At 40.8% G+C, this 18,621-nt stretch overlaps 1 protein-coding gene and 1 long non-coding RNA gene across 4 annotated transcripts in view; one reads left to right on the forward strand and one right to left on the reverse strand.

The window, feature by feature from the left end:
* The window catches only part of LOC138241978 (uncharacterized), a 53,724-nt gene extending 42,258 nt beyond the window's left edge, over window positions 1-11,466 (forward strand). The window contains exons 3-6 of one of the 2 annotated variants that reach the window (XR_011191244.1): window positions 2,272-2,334; window positions 8,124-8,170; window positions 9,898-9,948; window positions 11,101-11,466. This is a non-coding gene — a long non-coding RNA (uncharacterized lncRNA). The remainder of the gene's footprint in view (window positions 1-2,271; window positions 2,335-8,123; window positions 8,171-9,897; window positions 9,949-11,100) is intronic. The other variant, XR_011191245.1, reaches the window with a different exon arrangement.
* nhej1 (nonhomologous end-joining factor 1) overlaps window positions 1-18,621 on the reverse strand; it is a 118,176-nt gene that overhangs the window by 19,226 nt on the left and 80,329 nt on the right. The gene's annotated exons all lie outside the window — the stretch shown is intronic.

Here is an 18,621-nt window from a genome sequence, read left to right on the forward strand (position 1 = left end):
AGTCACGTGAGTTCATCCTTGTCCATCTCAGGAGCAAAGATTACACGGACATTACTCATCATTACAACAGCGCTTCCTGCTTTGTTCTCATCGATGCTTTTGCTGGATTTTATTAAAGCTTGGGGAAAAGATCGGTTCCAAACTCCAGTACACAATGGCTTCATAAACCAAGAGATCTACTTTAGCTTCACATGCTGCTATAGGTACATTTTCCATTTACCATCCAGACTTCCATGAATAACTCCAAAGGCACAGGGAGATTCCATTCATTCTCCTGGTGTCTATTAATGATACAGATTCTGGTAAGAGAGGGGAGCTAAGTTAAACTGAAAGCTGCTCAAGAGAAGTTAACCCCGAATGGAAAAGTGAAAAGAGAGAAGAAAAACATTTTAGTGGTCGAGTTTTTATGAACGGTTTATAAGGGAATGGAATTCTGGAATTCGTCCCCCTGGCCTCATCTCTCCTGCCCCCTTTATATCCCCCATCCACTTTCACACTGTATTCACACTCCCTGTACCTCCGGCTCCTACTTCTGCTCTCTCCTCAGTTTCCCTGCACACCGGAAGAAAACGTTTCACCTTGCTTCTTCCTCTTCAGCACGAAATGACCCTCTATATTTTCCAAGTTGTTTATAACATGTGCAAGGAACAAATAGCAATATTAAAAGGAAAAAGGAACAACAGTTCATCCATAAAAACCACTAAAGAGTTGCAGGGGATAAAACAGGCACAAGGTAGGACACACCCTTAACAGTCCTTCCACAGTCAGGAGGAAGAGAATTGCAGCCTGCCTCAAGTAGAAGAAGGACAGTGAGAACTCCAGAGGGAGCAACAGGTGGAGCTGATTTACAGGCTTGTGGGCCTCAGAGTGCAAAGGTGGCACGTAGATGATATGGCTAAAGCTATATCGAGGCCCCAGAAAGTGCCGGACAGGTGGGCTTCGCCAGGCTCAGTGGGCTCGAAGTGCCCTGCCGAGGAACAGGGTCTGCCGGCTGAGCCAGGGCTGATGGGAGCCCTCAGGGCCTGGAGGACCAGGGCCTGGCAGGGGGAACAGCATATCGTCTCCTGCAGATAAGAAGCAAGGGTTCTAGAGAGCTCAGAGGAGGCCTGTGAGAATGAACGTGTGAGGGCACAAAATCAGATGCTGCAAGTGGATATCATGATGCTGCCTTCACTCTTCACAGTAGGGAGGATGTCCTTTGTGTGATGTGCTGTGATGAGTTTTGCGCCAATATAAAACCCTTTGCCACATTTACAGTAGCACTTAAATGCTTTGTTGCCGTTTTTTTCCAGTAACAGTAACTTCTTACCTGACCTCCAGCCACCCAGGCCAGATCTGTGGGATTGTAGATATTGTTGTCACGTGCATGCTTTGCACAGTCTTGCCCACAAAAGCCTGCAGTTTTTCCAGAGGTGCCATTAGCCTCTTGGCAGCTTGGCAGCTTCTCTTCTCTATCGTGTCAGTCAGTACGATTTGACACAGGTGAAGGCCAATTAACCTGGATTTGGATTTTGAAGGCACCTGAGCTAATTTAAGATCACTATTCCAAGGAGGGTGGACACTTACTCAACCAACCTATTTCAATATTTATTTGAATTGGCTCTATAAGCATGGCTGGAATAGTATTTCCACTTGGAAGTTTTGCAGTAGGATATTTAGATAAATGACAAAAATAATATAATTTAATTCCAGGCTATATGACAATACAAGGTGAACTGCAGAAATGTGGTATAGACTTTCTACAAATGCTGCATGTGATTTCACACATTAAACTATGCAGTATGCTTCAAGGCATTTACATTGCATCTTATAAGTTCTCATCAATGAGTGAAAGTGCAGATGTTTGAGAGAAGGCAGTCTGTCTGAGGGATTTTGAGATTGCTTTCTGCACACTCAGGTTACAGGCCATTGAGCTAATGCCAAGAGAAGTTAGGTGATTGTGTGGGAGTTAAGATGGATATCTGAAACTGGTCCTGTGGAGAATTGGGCTGTATCCACTGGATTATGCCCAGCACAGCTGGAAACACAGAGACAGGGAGCTAAGCAGGTATTAGGGAGCAGAGACCTCATTCCCACTCACCAAACTGTACTAATCTAAACATACCAACATCATACCATACATTATATCCATACAGACACAAAGACGTTTATACGTTTTTACTTGAGCTCAGTATTCCCACGTGCCTGTTGCGCACACAATGCTGATCTAGAAGAGGCTACTCATGAACATGTCTCAGGTGTATATGCTGACACATCATTTCCATCTTTTAGGCAGACAGAAGGAAATTACATGGAAGTTGAAACCAACAACAGGAGGAAGGACTTTATGCAAAGGTTTGTGGGGAGTATGGAACAAGGTGCAGTACCTAGCCAGGATACTGACATCAACATCTTAGATTCTTTCAAGAAACTGTGAAAGATATCTGGATGAGACCCTAGGAACAATTAACTACTAAGTACTAAATGGGTTAGACTTGCCAAATAGGAATGCAATCCGAAATATATTCCATATACACGGTATGTTAGACACGGATGCTAGACATAGGAGCACAACTCAATCAATGGCCACATGTATGCAGGGATCTACCACAAATCTAGTACAAAGTGGGAGACCTAGAGTTGCAACAGTGTGAAAAAGGACCAATAATCTATCAATATAAACGGTTTTGAAATGTCAAAAATGTTTAAATCGATGTAAACGCAAAATCAAGGACCTCAACACCTCAAATACACATACTCAGCTAAATGATTTTTTTCCCCCCTGTAATAAGAAGCAGTAAAGCAATAAAATCTCATTTGTTTTAAGCCATGGCTCGTTTAAAACTAGTGGGATGACTTTTGGGAATCCCCGTGCAACATATGTGGAAAGCCTGCGATAAGAGCACTGTTGACAAGTAATAAAGAGAGGAGAAAAGGCACCTTCCACTTGTTCCATATGCCTGCATCTGTCCCGTTTGTCCTGAGGCCCAATCCTCTGTGGGACACCACAGTCACCCTCACTGCGGCCAGCTGCATTTTGCAGTTCAGAGAGCCCACGGCTTTGCCACACTTCTAATTACAGGGCCCCGCTTCTGACTTTGCCCCAAGCCAGAGCCGGGGACAGGCAATTGGAAAGTCTGCGCAAGTGTACACGGCTGCAGGGCCAGCCCACGGCGGCCGCGACATCACGCGAGGAGCCGGGGGCACGGCTCCGCTTCCCCGGGCTGCCTGTACGGAAATAACGGCGGTCGGGAGCGAAGGGCAGGGAGCTGGCTCGTGGTTTACAAAATCCCAGCACGAACGATCCAGTCGCAGCTCCGGCTTGGGGGAGGGCTGCGCGGAACGAAACCGGGTCCAAAGCAAAAAAGAGCTTTCCAAAAAAAGGGTTTATTTACAAAGAGACTTCCTCATTTTTTTCCCTCCAATTTTACCTCAAATTTTGTTCACTCTCCAAGTGATGGTAAAACACCCAAACTACTGAGTGGTATAGGGTAGCCACACACTAGAGTAATTATATTTATAATTAATTTTATTTGTCCAACTTACATTTGGGATAATGAGTCCATAAAGGAACTCTTACACACAGGTGAATGACCAGTGGGCCATGTCACAGGCCTAATACTAGACGTTACACTGTTACACTGCACCGATACAGAGTCAAATTCCGATTCGGCCACCGCCTCTGTCAAAGCAGTACAGCGGAACTGACTGAGGAATTAATATGTGCGATCTCATATCACAGAGATAGAACAACAAAATGTCTAAACAACGCCATAAGACAATCATTGTGCCCCAGAAACTCAAAGCCAATTTGGATAGCTCAATCCATATAAAAGTCAAGTGTTGTCAAATGGCTGATGCTTTAAAAGACGTATATGTATAGGACTACCATCCAACACTCACTCAAGACAGGGGTAACACCTCCTGGTGGAAAAAGGCTAATGTACTACACATCCACAAAATACGACAAAGCCACTTCCCCATTCATCCACTTTCTGACCACTTTATCCAGCTCACTGGTTTCCTCCCGCAAGACTGAGAGGACACGGGGGAGCCAGAGTTTATCCCGGGAAGCAATGGACACGAGGGAGGATACACCCTGGACAGGAATCCAGTCCATCACAGGCAAACTCGAACACAAACACACACATACGGACAGGTTTAAACAGAAGTCAAGTGACTTACCAGTATGTCTTTGGACTGTGGGAGGAAACCCATGCCAACAAGAGGAGAACATGCAAACTCCCCCATACAGCACCCCAGGATTTGAACCCAGTGTCCCAGCGCCGCAAGGTTAGTGATGAAACGAAGTACTTTAATTACTCAATTACTCTTATTTCTATTGTATGTAGCTGCCGCTATGGAAAAGATCATTAGAACAAAACTGAAACAATATGATTCTAGAGTATAATGAGCTTGGATTTAGTAAAGGTAGATCTTGCTTAACTAACTTGTTGGCGTTTCCTGAAGAAAGCCACATCAGTAATATATACAAAAGCATGATTTATCATTATTTTCAGAAGGCTTTGATAAAGCTTCTCATAAAAATACATTGTGTGCATTACATATTTAATGAAATGCATGCTTTTGGATTAGGAACTAGTTATTGGATAGAAAACAAAATACAGATAGAGGGTTAATGTCCAAATTGGGATGATTCTATTAGCACAAATACTACCACTGCTCTTCCTAACGTATATCAATTATATAATTTCTTGTATGGCTAGTAATCAGGTCTTCATAACAGAGGGATTAACACACAGCAGAAAATGCTAAGAACATTTGGAAAGATTTAGGTAGAATTCAAAACTTGGCAAACAACTAGCTGATGATATTGAATATAGAGAAGTTCAAAGTATTTTCTGCGGGAAGCAAAAACTGACTTTATTCAATGGGAAACTGGACATCAGAAAGTTCACTATGAAAAAGATGTAGTCTCATGCTGACACATCATTTCCATCTTCTAGACGATGCGGGAAAGCTCTACGAATGAAAATGATGTACAGATACTGTATATAGTTAAATCTGTGGAATGTAAATCAAAGTATGTTAAATTTGTACAACTCACTTGTAATGATTTATTATACTGCATATGCAATTTTGGTTTTTATTGAAAGATAGTGCTGCTCTTGAACCTGTTCAAAGAAAAGTGACCAGGAACGTTCCTGTCCTCAAAATATTGCCCTACCCCAGAACGCTAAAGTAACTCCATCTTTCATAGTCTCAACCAGAGAGGATTCAAATATTCACTAGTCTTAAAGCCACTGGCAGTTCATCTGAAGGCAAACTAATGCACAGCGAGGGAAAGTGGATTTAAAACAAAAAGGGTTGTGAAAAACACTACCTCGGCCATACTATGAAGGACGATGCTATTACATCAAGAAACAACAGGAGGAGATCCTTGGTTCAATTAGATACTAAAAACTACTCAAGCTACATACATGGCTCAAATGGCTCCCAACAACAGATACTGTCACCATGCTTTTGTATATTGCCACCCTTCTTTTATTTTATCCTGAAGCACTTATAGCCCAGATGTTTTTTTGCCTCCTTTCATTTGTAATCTTGCTTCTTGAAGAAGCAGAAGTATTAACCCCACTGTTAATGGGGTGGGGGGCTTCTACAATCTGGGCTTCCTCTCTGCTTCTCCTTTAACTCGGAGGATGAAGAAATGCCTGGCTTCTCCACCTGTTATGCTGTGTCCTTGCAGGTTGCTAGATGTTCCCAGGTGGTTTCAATGGTGAATGAAATGGGTCATCATCCATATGAATGCACTTACTGTATAAGCACTTTATAAATGGAAGCAATCATTATCACTTTATTATTATTTCTTTCTGTTCAAATAGCATGGCTTTTAGAAGTCATGTGGAGCAGAACATATCTGGGGCGCAGGGCCTAAGAAAGAAGATGCTATCACCTTCCTGGAAACTGGAGAGCACTGAATTCTTCCCTAGCAGGAAGTCCAGGTTGTTGGTACAGCAGAATTCTCCACTGTCTTGGGCCTGGCCTTGGGAATGCCAGGGAGCAGTCACGTTTGAATCCTAGAGGGAGCAGAAGTGCGCTCCTTAAATTAAATCTGTTCAATAATCGCAACGACATTTTGCAGCACTCCTAACTGTAATGAGTACTAAATATTGCATACAGACATGTATCTTCAACACAGCTACACTGGAACACTGTTAAGTGAACACCAGCTTTAGAAGCCTACATACTGACAGTGGCTCTAGTGAACAGATCTCATTATATCCATGACTTATCTGCCACTGATTGTATAGTCTTCCTCACTCTTCTTCATGTTATGCAGCTCACCTGATCATTTTGTTCTGTGACAGAGTATCATCAACATATTTGTCTTAGATTGCATCTCCAGTAGTTTGTTCTATTTATGCTGACACTTTATGGCCACAGCGACAGCTTTTCAGAATCACCATTCTTTCAGACAAACTAAGGCTGATCATGAAATGTGGTGCCCATATTAAACTGTTGTATTAAAATATCACAGATCCCTTTGTATGTTGACTATTGCGGGTGGCATTACTATTATTACTGTACATATTATTCTAGCAATTATGACCATATGAATGGCTGTGGTAATCATGTTTACGTTTTGATCTTTGGTAAGCATGCTTTACATGAGCAGACAATGAGATTCTTAAAGAAGTTTCAAACACCAGACTAAATATTCCATGTCTGCATATAAACAAACTAAAAACAGACAGGAACTTGCTAGGTCATTTCTTCAAATCCACAGGGATTGTTATTTTTCTACCTCACAGCCTTATCTTGTATCTCTTTTAAAAGGCTTGTCTCTATGTCAAGCTTTCTGATGTGATCTCAGATCTCCACTGGATTTGACATTTTCTCTCCATTTTATTGCTGAACCACTGGAATTGTTCCCAATGCCTCCTTCCAGACAGTCAGAAAAAAAAACTACCCCTTGAATCATATTTTAGTCATACAACTACTCTGGTGACTCATCACATCCGAGTACAACGCAATATTTGAAAAGGCTGTATTTACTGTACATTTCATTGTTTAACAATTACTCATTTTAAATGTTCTTTTAGGTATAAAATATTACAAAGAAAAGAATACCCTTTAGGTATCATATATTATAAAAAATGAGATCTGCACGGACATTTTAATGAGCTGAACCATGGGTAGAGGAATGAGGACTGTCAAAGAACAGTGAAGAAAGCTTCTAGCTCTATACCGGCTGAGGAGGAAAAGTGATTCCCCCCCGCATGTCTGTGGTAAACTGATAAAGTGCTACTCCATTTGTAGGTGACATTATTTTCCTCTCAGTCTCCTACAGCCAGGCCTCTCGAACGGGTATTAAAACATTACATGGCTATCACTGTAAAGGGATTACAGTGGCCAGGCCCCTGTTTTTCGGCCTGCTCGTGCTAGGTTTCAGCAGGCAGGCTGACTCCCAGCTGACCTCCTTCTAGCTGGTAAAGATGCTGTCTGGCAGGGGTCAGGGACAGGGGAAAGTGCAGCCTTGCTCAACCTCCGAGCGGCCTGATGTCTCCGAGCTGGATTTCCATCGCCACCTGCTGCAAATAAAACACTGTCTTCGCACCGACGTCTCTTTCCTGGACCTCGGGCTCCTGGGTTTAACTAAAAAAATAATACTTTGAAAATCTCCATTTCATTCTCAGTAAACCCACGTAAAAGTCCAGTCAATCCACTCATTTTTTTGGTAGAAAAAAACGTTCACTACTTCAGAATTTTGCGCTCATGACAATCAAGAGACAGTACCGATACACGTTGAAGGAGTGTTCCACTGACAACTGCAGCCCAGTACAGTTTGTTTGCACTGTCCGTCATGAAAAGGGATTACAGTGGCAAGGCCCATGTGTTTCTGACTGGGTGGAATGTGGGTATACAGTATATTTTACAGTACTCTGCAGGTCTGTTGCCAAGATGGTGCAGTTCTTTGGCTCATGCCTAACCTGGCACATTTTGACTTTTGTATCAACCGAGAGTCTGATATTGTATTGCACATCTCACTTCTTGTTGTATAAACATTTTTATTGGAATTGACTGATTACAGTATATGTTATGTTACTGCCAATATACCAGGAGGCAGATTTAATGGACACTTTAAATAATTGAAGTGTTTTCTTTCCCTTTATTATCAGATGGAAAAACACAACCAACAGAGAAGAAATAAAGCAGATCTATAAAGGTAATTTTCTTTCTGTTTTCTAATTTCCCAATGTTTACTGGTTGATTCCCAATTGAGAGTGCTAATTTGTAATGTCATCCCACAAGAGGAAACCTGAGAATATCTTTGGATCTTGATCTGACCTGGGAAAATTACTTCTTTCACTGATTCGGAATAAAACTCAATACAGTATGAAACACTTTGGAACATGCAATGATAAGAGAGAGGAATGCAGGTAAATGCATGCAGATGTGCAATAGACATTTAAATACATACTTAAATGAGGTCTTTACATGACATACCATACCAAGAATATGGTGTGGTGGTGTTTTCGGTGACACTAATGTGACAAAAATTCAACATAAAACTGAGATAAAAAGATCTGAAGTCTCTGTGTATAAACACACATGACTGAAAACATTCCACTGGTTTTATCCTGGCTGATTTGCTATAGAAAGAATGTTTTCTCTTCCCACCAATTAAGTATTTTGGGTTACAACACACTGTTTTTCACTTACCAACACAAAAAATAAATAAATGGAAGTGGTCAACCAATTATTTGAGGCATCTAATTGCGATAAAGTATATGAAAACAGAAATCACAAGATGAGTGAATTTACAGTTAAAACAAAATAAACACAACTGGTCAAAATGAAGCTGTTGTGACACATCGGGTGTTGGCCTGTCAAAAAAGGATTTTTAAAATAGCTCCTCTCTATCAATACTGCTAGGTATCTAAGCTGCTTACTGCCTTCTTAAGCAACTTTTCTCAAAACTCCCATCACTGAGACTCTTCTTAAAACACTTCCAAAACTGCCAGCTGAGCTCACAAGTTCCTTCTGTCCCTGGGTCAGTGGCTTCCTTCTCCCTTCCCTCTGGTGATGTCGCACAAGAGGCGATTTGCTTTCCGTCTTCCAGACAGCAGTCATATCTAACCAGCATATCTAACTTTTTAAACTGTCACATGACATGCTGTCATCCAGTCGCAGGTCAGGTGACTGATGGCAGCGGCTCATTCCCCACAGCTTCCTGGGGGAACGTGGTTCGGACGTCCGACTATGGAGATTGATCCCCATCCACTTTTGAGCATCCTTGTGATAGGAAGGGCAACTGAGTCCTGCTCTTTTATGAAGATACGGTGTTGATTTCTCTTTCTGGCCTGTTAAGTGATTGCATAGTTTTTCAGGTTACAAGGCCAACATAGCTGGGTTTCTGGGTCTGTAGAACACGGTCTCTGAGGCACGCAGACTTATACATGCAGTACATGTATCTACACACATATAAGGAACAAGTACAAGTATATTCCATGGTGGAAAAGAGAAGAAAAGAAAACACAATGTTTCGGCTTGTGTTGAGTTGTCCTCTCTGTTTTACTTTACATTTTAGGAGGATTTTCGTATATCAGTCCATTTTAAGAGATAAGTAATATTTATTCCGTGCTGGAAAAAAAAAGAAAAGAAACAACGTTTCAGCTGTGGAGCCTTCTTCATGTGATGAAGAAGGTGGTTCATGTCTGAAGAAGGCTTCACAGCCGAAACGTTGTGTTTTCTCTCTTCTCTTTTCAGCATGGAATAAACCTATTACTTGTTCCTTTGCAGACTATGCATGCTGACTCGGCTACCCACTTGATATACTGTATATGTACAGTATATGCTGCATACCGCTTTGTGTATTTAAACTGTGTTATTTCCTTGTTGATGAATATTTGTCTTGTCCACATTTGACTAATTTTTCTACTCTTTCTACAGGAGCTGTGCTAGAGAATATTGGTATTAGATAACATTCATTGTTCACAAAAGGTATTACTCTATTATTCATTATTTCTGCTACAAAACCAACGGCTGTTGGTCACCCCTTCAGAAAATTCAACACTGCTTCATGGCCTATTCAAGTAGCCACAATGCCAGTGTACAGTTTTTATACTGTATCTAGTGAACACTATTGTTTCTGGGAAGGAAATGTCACATGAAAAACACAAAAATCAAAGATACTCATACCCCTAAGACTAGGGTTTGTCAAACAAATAGGCCGCGTTAGCACATAATTTTAACAAGCCATTTGAAACCAGTTGATGATAAAGTGCTGATCGAATTTGTTTCTACGAACCTGAAGAGCTTTCTTAACCCTGAAGACCGCACATTCTGACCCACTACCCCTAATTCTTCCATGTGGCAGGTGCTAAATTACGTTGCCTCCGTAACCAGACATCCAACATTGCATGACATAATGTAATGAGCTTCTCGGATTTCTTCCAGGCTTGTCTTTCACTCAAAAGGCTTTCCTCTGTCTCGGGGAGCCTGTCTTACACACACAGGGTAATCACTCTGGATTTGTCGGTCTCCCAGATTCTGCCCTAACAGGAGTAATCTTCCATTACGTGCAACTTCTTGTTACTGCTAATTCATTTTATGCCCCTTGTGTCTCAGCTTAGAGAGCTCTTCCTCTATCGCTCAAACTATACTGGAGTTTTGGGTGAAAGAAAGGCATTCACGTCACACTCTTTCCAGCTTCTCTTGCTATGGAAGTCTTTCTCCAGGTGAACCTAGTCGTAGCACACGGGAAACCTCTGTCGGTGTCTGGTCCTTACTCCATCTCTATCCTCTGAAGACAGAAAGGATGGGTCCCTCTCTCTGGTAGTGCCAATTCATAATCTGGTAGCTCCTCCCTGTCGGGCAGTGAACACTCCCTACCTGCACAATTAGGCGGAACTACCCTGACTTAGGCTTGGAACTGCCTCCAGGAGAGCTACCCTTCCTTCTGACCAGCTCGCTTGTAGAGCTCCAGACTGATCTCACACAGCAGATTCCATGTGAGCATTGTCCAATTAGGTCCAATTCCCAAGTGGCTCTTTCTGCTGTGTTGCTGCCATGTGATCCTATCAACACCACTGGTGTCTCTACTGAGCCAAATTAAGTTCTGGTTTTCTATGTATGGTTTATTTATATATACAGTATCTCACAAGCAACAAGCACAAAGAACTGAAGGATACACCCTGGACACGATGCCACATTCACACCAGAGCCGATCCCAGAAGCGGATTGACCTACCAGCATGTTAAAAGAAAGCAAGGGATATGCCTGCATGTCTCTGCACTGTGGCAGGAAACTAGAGCTCCTGGAGGAAACCTCGGCCAACACAGAGATAACCTACAAACTCCACGCAGATAACACTCTAGGAGTTGAACCCAGCATTGCAAGGCAGTAATGTTAACCACTGCACCACTATGCTGCCCAAGTGTAATAGTAATTATGTGACAATTGCAAAAGACAATACGTGTATTTTATTTTCTCCTCATTTAAATAAAATAAAGAGACTGAGATTCCGCTCCTTCTTACAATTACAGCAACTGTGTATGGTGTTAGGGGCAATGAGAACTGGAAACTGCTATTTGCACAATCGTCACTCCATTTTTGCAAATTGTTCGTGACAGTTCCATTTTACATATGGAAATGAAGATGATACCTTACACTCTTGTTTTCCTTAGCCAGATTCTCCTCAGCATTTTATTTTAGAACTGTCATTTTCAAAATACTATTATATGTTCAACTTGTTGAGGCTGGTTGTGAATTTTCTGATCACCTGCCTGTACCACAATTAATTCTCACATTTTTAAATTTAAGGAGGTGTAGCACGTAGCAAGGCACATTATTAACCATGGAATGAAATATTATTAAAGATTTCTAATAGCCTTTCTGTTGCCTTGACCAAGCAATAACCTAGGAGTGTGGGCCTCTCTGTGAAGCACTAAAAGTAAAAATGCAGCTTAAAAGCCTCTCTGACAAGCAATATATCCTAAGTGTGTAACACAGACCAGGACACTGGGAATTGAGTCCATTCTCAACATCACTAAAGATAAATGGTCCAGTTGAATGGCTTTCTGGCAAACATGAAGGCTGATCCTCTTTACTAGGACCACGGGTCAGAGGTCACAGTCAATCACCCCAAAGGATGGCCAACCAATGAGGAAGCTGAAGGGTGGAGAAAATCACCACGCCTTATGATGTCATGACCAATCACCACCTGTCACTTCCCGTTATAAAAGCCACAGCACAGCTCACTTTTTTCACAGTATCTGCTCTCTCCATCATATATATTCCATAATAGGGCTCTACTTGGGATGAACTGAGTTCCTACCACATATCTGAATTGCCTTCCGGTCAGAGGCCAGGTGATTGAGGTCAGTCAGAGGTCAGAGGTCAGAGATGTCAGCCGCTGGGCACAGACTGTTTTAAAACCCAAGTTCAGAACAGTGCTAACTTCCTGAGGAGGTGTCTTCAGCCACCAGCTATGTAACACCTTCTCTGGCACAGAGATGGCCACAGAGTCTTCCCTTGGAAGTTCAAAACTTTTCAAGAAATGCTTGGCCAGCAATCTTGGTTTGAGCATAAAGCTGTGAGATTGATATTATAATCTTGAGATCTTGACTACATCCTACAACATTGTGGTAAGATTGATAAGATATGTCATTGACTCTGAACAGTCTGGCTAAGTGCCATGGGGCTTGCTTGTAGTGAGGGGTGTTACAGAACACCATGTCTCTCCGTGCAGAACAACAGATGCTGATGAGAGACAAAAGTCAAAATAATAGGTGGTGCTCACTTACATAATATAGCTATAATATAAAAAATACAAAACATAGGTTTAAAATAAAAAAATATTTTGTATTATTTCCCCCTATGAGACCCATGCTGAGTATCCCCAAAAATAGAACAAGTAATAGGTTTAGCCCATGCTGAAAAGAGATGAACGAAAACACAACATTTTGGCCGTGGAGCCTTCTTCAGGTGTGTCCCAAAATCCCCCAAAACAGTATGGCCACAGAGATGTCCAACTGTGATGAAAGAGAGGTGACCAGATTCTCCTGTGGCTTATATAAACAGTTCAGTGAAACGTCACATTCATACATGGCTTCTGACTAAGAATCAGAAACATGGCTCTAGGTGAAGTGGGGGTTCTGCTCCTGGTTCTGTGGCAGACATGCTGTGGAGATAACAGCTGACAAACTCCTCAGATACGTTTTCTCCTCCTGCCATATTTTTAGCTGATTGCTGGATTCGGTTTCCGCACTATCTTTGAAACACGTTGACACCATGTTAATCAGTAACCTCGGCATATCTTGCACCTTAGCTTTCATTAATAAACCATTGGCCAGCTATCCCCTTTCAGTGTCTATCCATTCTAATTAACCTCCTGTTTGTGGCACAACTGTCTGCAGACTGAGGCTTTCTCTGGCTTGTACTTGTATTTATACCTAGCAATCATGTACTTATCATGTGACTGTAATGGTCTGCTTGAACCTCAGGTTTAATTATGTGATGCACTGGTTTTTAAATGTAAAAACTTATGTGTGCATAGATGCCCATACATACAGTACAGACATGTATGGACATGATCTTTCAACACGTGTCTGATTTCATGTAAGTTATTACCTGTTGCAATTCAGGGAAGATTTTAGTGGTAGTTAATTTATTCAAAATTTGCAGATCCAGAATTTCTAGTTTGAACAGTGCTACCAGTGGATATTAGCTACCTTTTGGCAAAATCACAACCTTCCCTAAATTCTGTCCCTGAAAACTCACTTTCTTAAGAAGTATGCATAATACCCATTAACCTTTTGTTACCTTTATACGCATTATGCTAAATTACATGAAGTACAGAGGAATTACACATGTTTATATCCACAACCTGTTTCAGAAAGTGACTCTGGCCATGCAAGGAGAAGCATTACATTCCTCCTTAACTTTCTCTGAACCTGTAAACTCCATAATTTGGTCATCATACACTACTGACCACATCTAGGGCAACAGGACTATTCTCACAAGAAGGATACCTACCTAGTTTGAAACAATGTTTGAAGAAGACCAGACAGTATTGCGCCCATGTTTCACCATGCAGACCATAACACAATATGGGTGAATAAAGTACTTGCTATAACCTATGAGGTGCAATTCTCAATTCTGAAGGTTGTGATCGAAACTATATTACCACTAGAGTAATACCTGCCAGTTTTGAGGTTAATTCTTGAACATGCGTAATTTGGGTAAGAAGCCATATGGCAAGAAGGTGATGAACAGTTTTATCATTCATAATGGACAGGTTCCAGTTATAAATAGTTTACACTGTATCATAATACACATCTTTTCTGTAACTGTAACCAGTCAGGATTATTGACTTGTCCCCTCTCACCAGTGCAGCCCAATTGATTAGCACTACTATTTGTGTGAAGAGAAATACCATCAAGAATAACACATTAATGATATACATTTACATTTAGGCATAAACACTTGCCATAGTGCCTAATTAGTTATGACATTAGTCTCTGCATAATACATACATTCAGGGATTCAGCATTTAATTACATAAGGACATCAGCTTTCAGATGTTATCAGAGATAGCAGTGCATTTAGTAATCAAACACTTGAAAAATGTACTTTCTTTCCCAGTTGCAACAATTTTATACAAAGGGTTTGCGTCTAGCCTCTGTAGAACTTTGTAAGCCTTCGAAATCTGGGTTCATTTGTTTTCTCTTAATCTGCTTTTGTAGCCAGTTGGAATGTGTTTTAATCACACGTAACACCTTATTTTCCAGACACACAAGCCAACGTCCCAGAACTTTATCAGTCTATCAGGAATTTTGTATCCACTGATAAAAGGTGCAGTTTGCTCCCTGCCTCAAAAAGTCAGCTTTGAACAAACAGATGGTCATGGTGTCTTTTATACTTGTCTGGGTGACAGGAAGAGAAAGGAAAAACTTCTTTATCTTTTTTGTTGATTTAATTACCACAGTGTGTGATTAAGATATGAAAGGTACACATTCCATAAGTACATATCTACTGTACATAAATACTTTGAATTCTTTTCAATCCATTTTGTCTCTGACCTGTAAATTTATGGTTCACAATTTAAAAATTAAAATATGTGGAGGCATACTGTATTTGTTTCATTTAAAACATACAGCCTATCATTCCATGGTCAATCCCAGCCTCATCTGCTTCTTTAGAGCACTATCACAGTATAAATTTGATTGATCCAAGTCTATAATACAGCCTTTAAATTTTGCAATGCAGGAAGACAGCCTACCTTCAGTTGTGCTGTTGGTCAAACATTTCAATACCAATGTATTAAAATGTATTCCTCTGTAAATGCTATTATAATTAAGAATTTTAATTAAAAAAAATACAGACATGGACTTGACCAGACAAACCTTCCTAATTCTCTTCAAAAATAAAAATGAATGTGTTTAGCTCCTTGAGTATCCTAACCTCTATGATTATTCTCTAACTCTCCCCAGTAAGAGGGAGGTGATAGTGGACAACTCGGTTGTTATGGTGTGTACAAGCCATAGAAAAAGGTAGGTTGACAATTCCAATTTAAGGATTTAATTTGTAAACGTAGGAGCTGAATGTCTAAATCAATACAAATTCAAAGCAAAAGACCTCGCTCCATTCTGAAATGTTTATACCTCAATGCTGGAAACACATGGAATAAATTACAGGAACTTGAGGCTACTACACCGATTGGAAACTTTGACATTATATGAGTGACCGAAACATGCTTAGGTGAGGAGAATGAAGAAAAATCTGAAATTAACGAGCACCTGATTTTTTGACAAGGCTGGACAGAGTTATTGTGGGGCAACATACCAAAAAATAACTTGGGAGTACTAAAGAACTGAAAAAAAAAGAGAATACAGGCACTTTGGAACCCATGTTTGTTCAAATGGAAAATAGAAATTCAAAGGTGTTTTCAATACGTCAACGCTGTAGACCCCCAAAGGCAGATAGAGGTGCTAGTAGCATATTGTATTATAATATGAGTAAGTACAAAGAAAAGGTAATGTACAGTATACTGCTAGATTTCAACTTTCCACACATTCATTGAGATGTTATGATAAGGGACAGAGAAGCTGAAACTGAGATGTCTGAAATGGTTAATTATTCCTTCTTAACACAGTTTATAAAAGCACTAACTAGGCAATATGCTTTTATTGACAATCTTTTCAAACAAACAGGATATAATTAAGGGAATAGATGCGATAGAACCACTGGGAAATTGTGACCATAATATGGTATCTTTTGATGTGTACTTTAAAAACTCGAAAAACGTGAGTCTAAAATTAGGGTTTGTAATTTTAGAAAAACAGAAAATGAAGGAATGAGACCGAGGTTACAAGCAGTGAACTGGGAACAGATGGATCCAGACTCAATAGAAAAAGGATAGCTGTACTTCAAAAACAACGTTAAAGGCTCCAAACAAATTTAATTCCTAAAACAGTTAAGTTTAAGTTCAGGAAAATATGGCCTAAATGGTTTAATGGAGATATTGAGAAATATATCATAAAGCACTTTACGAATGACATTAAATTGTGACTCAGAGATAGAAGATATACAAGAATATATACTTCAGACCTACAGGTGCAGCCGAAATAAATACCACATTTGCCAAGAGACAAATAGAAAAGAATATTGCAAGCAAAAATAATGTGAAACATCTTTTTAATACTATGACGGTAAAAGAACAGTAAAAGTTGGAACAGTCTACAACTGGGGATTAGTAATAGTTCTAGGACTTAAAAATAATGATAAAGATACAGTTAATATACTACATAAACACTTCACACAGGAGTTTACAATAGAAGATTGGATTCGGATTGCTGCCTTGGTGGTTCAATTCCTGAGGTGCTATCTGCACGGAGTTTGTACATTCTCCCTGTGTTTGCTCTGGTTTCCTCTTATAGTGCAAAGCCATACTGCTAGGTTAACTGGTTTCTGGGAGAATTGCCCCTGGTGTGAGTGTTTGTGTGTCCCTGTCTGTGTGTGCCCTGACTGGCGTTCTGTCCAGAGTGTATCCTGCCACGCACCCACTGCTTGCTGGGACAGGCTCAGGCTATCCCATGAGACTGTAGTGGATGCAGAGGTTAGAAAAAGGAAAATAGTGAGGTTCTAGAAGGGATATGATGGCAAAAAAAAACAAAAATCACCCGGGACTGATGGTATTTTCCCAGTCATAATTACGGTAATGAGGCATGTTATTCACAGACCCCTAGCTAAAATATTACATATTTTACTTAGAACTTAGAATGGAGCATTACCCACAGACTGGAAAACTGCAAATATAGAATGAGTCAACAAAAAGATGGACAGAACTGAATCAGGAAACTACAGACCAATCACTCTTCTGTAAATTTATGGAAATGCTCATGCGAGCTCAATTAGAGCACTGATTAGACAAAGGTCATTATAAAAGAAAACCAACACAGGTTTAGAAGGGTGCTTTTTAACTTGCTAGAATTATTCCGACAAACAAGAAGGACATTAGATAACACTAAAGCACATGTTTTTTTTATTCTTGAATTAATAGCCATTAGAATCCAATAATGTATGCAAACTGACTGTGAATTAGTTAACAAACAGGAAACAGCATACTATCTCACGGATCGTAACATCTAAGGGGTAGCTGTGACTAGTGGTGTACTGCACTATTAGTAAATCAACTGTATTTTGCTCTTCCTGATCTATATCACTGATCTGGATTCTGGTGTAGCTAGCAAACCAATCAAATCAGTATCATGCTGAAATAAGGGAGGTGGCAGACACTAGAAACGGCAGCATCCAAATTACTTCACGCATTGGGCTGACACTTGGCAAAATAAATTCCACCTTGGGAAGTGTCAAGTGACCCACGCTATTAGCAGGAACATACAGTAAGATACACACATCACCAGCAGCCATATCACCCTGCAACTCCCAACTGGCAGCCCACTGAAGCTCAGCAGGTGTGAGCCTGGTCAGTACCTGGATGGGAGACCTCCTGGGAACAACTAAGGTTGCTGCTGGAAGAGGTGTTAGTGAGGCCAGCAGGGGCGCTCACCCTGCGGCTCATGTGGGTCCTAATGCCCCAGTATGGTGACAGGCGCCGTCCTTCGGATGAGATGTAAAACCGAGGTCCTGACTCTCTGTGGTCATAAAAAATCCCAGGGCGTTTCTCGAAAAGAGTAGGGGTGTAACCTGGCCAAATCTCCCATTGGCCCTTACCAATCATGGCCTCCTAATAATCCCCCTCTATGAACTGGCTACATTACTCTGCTCTCCACCCCACTGATAGCTGATATGTGGTGAGCATTCTGGCGCACTATGGCTGCCGTCGCATCATCCAGGTGGGACTGCACATTGGTGGTGGTGAAGGGGAGTCCCCATTACCTGTAAAGCGCTTTGAGTGGAGTGTCCAGAAAAAGCGCTATATAAGTGTAAGCTATTATTATTATTATTATTATTATTATTACATCCAAGCTGCAGGTTCCATGTTTCCAAGCACCTAAGGATCTGGCCATTTCTGTGGATTCTTCTTCTGTATATCCTCAAGACAATGTGGTGAAGCAATAAAAGAGCAAATGGAATGCTTGGGTACTTTGCAGAATGTACCAAATTTAAATCCAGGGAAATTAGACTTAAATTTTACAATGCACTAGTAAA

The sequence above is a fragment of the Lepisosteus oculatus genome, chromosome 12, assembly GCF_040954835.1.
Source record: "Lepisosteus oculatus isolate fLepOcu1 chromosome 12, fLepOcu1.hap2, whole genome shotgun sequence".
Classification (NCBI taxonomy): domain Eukaryota; kingdom Metazoa; phylum Chordata; class Actinopteri; order Semionotiformes; family Lepisosteidae; genus Lepisosteus; species Lepisosteus oculatus.